The following is a 6170-nucleotide window of genomic DNA, read 5'->3' on the forward strand; positions in this document are numbered from 1 at the left end:
TTCAGCAGAATCAAATCAACTATCATCGTAGGTTATCCTATAGGTTCTACTTGGCACAAACACTAATTAAAAGATAAAAAACACATCTAAACAGAAGGTAGATGCAAGATTTATTACTAAACAGGATCAAAAACAAAAAACGTAAAGAAAAATTGGGTTGCCTCCCAACTAGCGCTATCGTTTAACGCCCCTAGCTAGGCATAAAAGCAAGGATAGATCTAACGAGTGCCATCTTTGGCACTAAATTCATAAGTAGCACGCATGATAGATTGATAAGGTAGTTTGACTTTCTTTCTTGGAAAGTGCCCCATGCCTTTCTTTAAAGGAAATTGGAATCTAATGTTCCCTTCCTTCATATCAATAATCGCACCAATCGTTCTAAGGAAAGGTCTACCGAGAATAATAGGGCAAGAAAGATTGCAATCTATATCAAGAACGATAAAATCTACGGGCACCAAATTTCTATTTGCAACAATAAGAACATCATTGATCCTTCCCATAGGCTTTTTAATGGTGGAATCCGCAAGGTGCAAATTTAAAGAGCAATCATCAAAATCATGGAAACCTAGAATATCACATAAAGTTTTCGGAATCATGGAAACACTAGCACCGAAATCACACAAAGCAAAATACTCATAGTCTTTAGTTCTAATCTTTATAGTAGGTTCCCACTCATCATTAAGTTTTCTAGGTATAGAAACTTCCAAATTAAGTTTTTCATCATAAGATTGCATCAAGGCATCAACAATATGTTTGGTAAAAGCTTTATTTTGACTATAAGCATAAGGAGAATTAACAACGGATTGCAACAAGGAAATACAACCTTTTAAAGAGCAATTATCATAATCAAATTCCTTGAAATCAGAGATAGTGGGTTCAATATTAGAAGTTGAGGATTCTCCAATCTCTCTTTTACCCAATTTAACATCAAGATCTAAAGATTCCGAATTTTTGGGACGCCTTCTAGGCAAAGTTGATTCATCATCACTCCCATAATCATCAAAATTCATATTGCAAAACATAGATCTAATCGGAGACACATCAATAACCTTAAGATCCTCATCATTATTTTCACGAAGACTAGAAGAACACGCTTTTATAAAACTTTCTTTTTTAGCACGCAATCTAGCGGTTCTTTCCTTGCACTCGTCAATGGAAATTCTCATTACTTTGAGAGACTCATTGATATCATGCTTAGGAGAAGAAGATCCAAGTTTAAGAGAATTAACATCAAGCGAAAATCTATCAATGTTCCTAGCCAAATCATCAACTTTAAGCAATTTTTCTTCAAGTAAAGCATTAAAATTCTTTTGAGAAATCATAAATTCTTTCACACTATTCTCAAAATCAGAGGGCATCTTATTAAAATTACCATAAGAATTATTGTAGGAATTTCCATAATTATTAGAGGGATTACTAGGGAACGGTCTAGCATTAAAATTTCCTCTATAAACGTTGTTTCCAAAACTATTCCTACCAAAAAAATTCAAATCCATAGATTCATTATTATTCTCAATCAAGGAAGACAAAGGCATATCATTGGGATCAAGAGGAGTATTTTTAGTAGCAAACATCTTCATAAGTTCATCCATCTTTCCACTCAAAACATTGATTTCTTCTATAGCATGCAGTTTTTACTAGAAGATCTTTCGGTGTGCCATTGAGAATAATTAGCCATAATATTATCAAGCAATTTTGTAGCGTCTCCTAACGTAATTTCCATAAACGTGCCTCCCGCGGCCGAATCTAAGAGATTTCTAGAAGCAAAGTTCAAACCGCATAAATTTTTTGTATGATCATCCATAAATTCAAACCATGAGTAAGGCAATTGCGAAGCATCAATTTCATTCTTTCCCAAGATTGGGCAACATGCTCATGATCAAGCTGTTTAAAATTCATAATATCGTTCCTAAGAGTGATGATCTTAGCGGGAGGAAAATACTTAGAGGTAAAAGGATCTTTGCACTTGTTCCAAGAATTAATACTATTTTTATGCAAAGACGAAAACCAAACTTTAGCACGTTCTCTAAGTGAAAACGAAAATAACTTCAATTTGACAATATTGTTATCCGTATCTTTCTTCTTTTGCATATCACACAAATCAACAAAAAAATTTAGATGAGTAGCGGCATCTTCACTAGGAAGGCCGGTGAATTGATCGTTCATAACAAGATTCAGCAAAGCGGTATTGATTTTACAAGACTCAACATCATTAAGAGGAACAATCGGAGTACTAAGGAAATCATTATTATTGTTGTTCGAGAAGTCACACAATTTGGTATTATCTTGCGCCATGGCAACAAGTATTCCAACACACAAGCAAAAATAAAAATGGCAAGCGAAAAGAGAGGAGGAGATTGGGAAAGAGAGGGCAAATAAAACGGCAAGGGTGAAGTGGGGGAGAGGAAAACGAGAGGCAAATGGCAAATAAAGTAAATGCGAGGGAGATGGGTTTGTGATGGGTGCTTGGTATGTCTTGACTTGAGCGAAGACCTCCCCGGCAACGGTGCTAGAAATCCTTCTTGCTACGTCTTGAGCTTGCGTTGGTTTTCCTCGAAGAGAAGAGGTTGATGCAGCAAAGTGTAGCATAAGTATTTCCCTCAGTTTTGAGAACCAAGGTATCAATCCAGTAGGAGGCTCCTCAAAAGTCCCACGCACCTACACAAACAAACTGAGAACTCGCAACCAACACAATAAAGGGGTTGTCAATCCCTTCATGGCCACTTGCGGAAGTGAGATCTAATAAAGATAGTATGATAAGATAAATATATTTTTGGTATTTTGTAAGATAGATGCAAAAAGTAAAGATGCAAATAAAGGTAGATTAAAAGCAAATATGATAAGAGATAGACCCAGGGGCCATAGGTTTCACTGGAGGCTTCTCTCAAGATAGCATGAATATTACGGTGGGTGAACAAATTACTGTCGAGCAATTGATAGAAAAGCGCATAGTTATGAGATTATCTAGGCATGATCATGTATATAGGCATCACGTCCATAACAAGCAGACTGACTCCTGCCTGCATCTACTACTATTACTCCACACATCGACCGACTCCTGCCTGCATCTAGAGTATTAAGTTCATAAGAACAGAGTAACGCATTAAGCAAGTTTACATGATGTAGAGGGATAAACACATGCAATACGATATAAACTCCATCTTGTTATCCTCGATGGCAACAATAGAATACGTGTCTTGCAACCCTTTCTGTCACTGGGTAAGAACACCGCAAGATTGAACCCAAAGCTAAGCACTTCTCCCATGGCAAGAAAGATCAATCTAGTAGGCCAAACCAAACTGATAATTCGAAGAGACTTGCAAAGATAACTCAGTCATACATAAAAGAATTCAGAGAAGATTCAAATATTATTCATAGATAAACTTGATCATAAACCCACAATTCATCAGATCTCGACAAACACACCACAAAAAGAGTTTACATCCAATAGATCTCCACAAGAGAGGGGAGAACATTGTATTGAGATCCAAAAAGAGAGAAGAAGCCATCTAGCTAATAACTATGGACCCATAGGTCTGTGGTAAACTAATCACAACTCATCGGAGGGGCAAGGATGTTGATGTAGAAGCCCTCTGTGGTTGATTCCCCCTCCGGCAGAGTGCCAGCGAAGGCTCCAAGATGAGATCTCGCGGATACAGAAGGTTACGGCGGTGGAAATTGTGTTTCGTGGTGCCCCTGGATGTTTTTGGGGTACGTAGGTATATATAGGAAGAAGAAGTACGTCGGTGGCCCCCCGAGGGGCCCACGAGACAGGGGGCGCGCCCTATAGGGGGGAGGGTGCTGCCCCCTATCTCGTGGGGCCCTCGGGAGCTTCTTTACTTGCAATCCAAGCTCCCCGGATCAGATTTGTTCCAAAAATCACGTTCCCGAAGGTTTCATTCTGTTTGGACTCCGTATGATATTCCTTTTCTTCGAAATACTGAAATAGGCAAAAAAACAGCAATATGGACTGGGCCTCCGGTTAGTAACTTAGTCCCAAAAATGATATAAATGTGTAAAATAAAGCCCATAAACATCCAAAAGGGGTGATATAATAGCCTGGAACAATAAAAAATTATAGATACGTTGGAGACGTATCAGACGTCGGGCTGTAGCTAGAAGGGTGGTTGGGACGCGGCATCGGCCCATACCGCGGTGACCCCCGATTGGGACGCACCGACTGTGGGTTTTCTCCCTCGCCGATGTCGACCGCGTCTACGCAGAACATTGTTCCCTTCCGCCAGCTGCGGGATCAGGCCCGTCGTTCTATGCTTGTGAAGAGAGCAACCTTAGCAAGTAGGCTTGTAGCTTAGGCTCTAGCTAGTGTATATATAGTGGTTTTCTTTTTCTCTCCATATCAACCATTTTATATTGCGTACATGTCATTCAAGAGTGAAATGATGGTTGCTTCTTCCGTCTAACTTACTGTGTGATTTGACTGCTCCTTAGTGGACCCTAGACGTACTCCCCCTACGTGTATGCAACAGTCACACGTACACATGGACGCAAAAACGCGCGCGACGCCCTAATGCATGCATGTTCGAGCACATGACGGAACACACACGGTCACGCTAAGTGCTCAACCTACACGTGCATGCACACACATACTCAGTCAGGGTGAGCTATTGACCGTATAAACACCGGAAAATATATATATTGAGCGCAATGAGCGTATTATGAAGTACACTGACCATATTTTTACAAATATATAGTGATAGACAGTGTATTTATCTTGTTTGAAATTAAGCCATATTAACCGGAGAGGAGGCAGTATGGACTAGCATTACTTTGGCCTTGTTTGGATACTCTAACTCAGTTAGAGGTTAGAGTTAGATTCTAACCCTGAACTAACCGTGAACTAACTCTAGCCAAAGAGGTGTTTAGATGACAAGGTTAGATGGAGCGCGGATACGGCGAGGCGCCTTCACGGGCGTTGCGAGAGGGAGGGAGGAAGAGGACGAGAAGCTTCGAGGAAGTGGCGAGGGATTTGCTGCGTCGAGAGCGAGAGAAAAATGTGTTTTTTAGTGCTCCAGAGAAGAACTGACCCAAATAAGCACCTCTTGGGTGGGTTAGATTTTTTGGATGGGTTAGATGCTTCTAACCCAAACTAAGCCACCTATTTGGATACTTTTGGGTTAGTTGAGTACAAACTAACCCAAACTAACTCTAACCCATGGATCCAAACAGGGCCTTTGCTGTGTCCCGTCAACTTGCCGAACGAGGAGAAGGTTGCAGGACAGGAGAAGCTTGCACGCGGTGGCTCGCAGAACAAGGAGAAACTTTTGACTAATGCAAGCTCTCCCTCGCTCAGGCAGTGGACGTGCAACAGTTAATTCGGTGTCAGATTGCCAGAAGCATACACTATACTACTAGTAATACTATTGTTCGACTTCCCGAATAGGCGAAAACAGCCAAGCGCAAAGTTTACTAGTACTAGTACTACTACTATAGTCTATAAAGGTACGTACTATACTAGTACTAGGAACCGGATGGAGGAGCATCTGCACTCTTATTATAATTTTAAAATGTGATAAAGCAATCTTCAACACATTTGGTTCTCTTCGAGGGTTCTCGCATGTGATAGTGGAAGTTGATTGCATGGAACACTCGCCACAATTCTCGCTTATTTCTGGCTCATATCCTGTTACAAATAGTAGCGCTCGATAATATTTCCTCTTTTTTTGTTATTCAGCATGTAAACAGGTCAGCAAACCTTGCGGCGCATCTTCGTGCGAACCGTGCTTGCTGCACTTTGAATGTGGCCGAGAGCTGGCTTGATGAAACACCTCGCTTCCTACTTATTTTTTTGCGGGGTACCTTGCTTCCTAGTGACCAGTGTCTTGGCTGATCGTCCTAAGAATGCTTATATATGAATAACGCTCTCTCATTTACCCGCAAAAAAGATTAAGCCATATTAACCGGAAAGGAGGGAGTATGGACTAGCACTACTTTTTGGTGTGTCCCGTCAACTCGCAGAACGAGGTGAAGCTTGCAGTACAAGGTGAAGCTCGCTTACGCCTTTTGACTAATGCAACCTACCTTCGGTGGACATGCATCAGTCCATTTGATGTCAGATTGTCAGAGGCATACACTATAGTACCCAACATGCGGAGTACCGTCATTGTTCGACTTCACGAAGAGGAGAAGAGCCAAGCGCAGTAGTACGAGTA

This window comes from Triticum aestivum, chromosome 3B (genome assembly GCF_018294505.1).
Source record: "Triticum aestivum cultivar Chinese Spring chromosome 3B, IWGSC CS RefSeq v2.1, whole genome shotgun sequence".
Classification (NCBI taxonomy): domain Eukaryota; kingdom Viridiplantae; phylum Streptophyta; class Magnoliopsida; order Poales; family Poaceae; genus Triticum; species Triticum aestivum.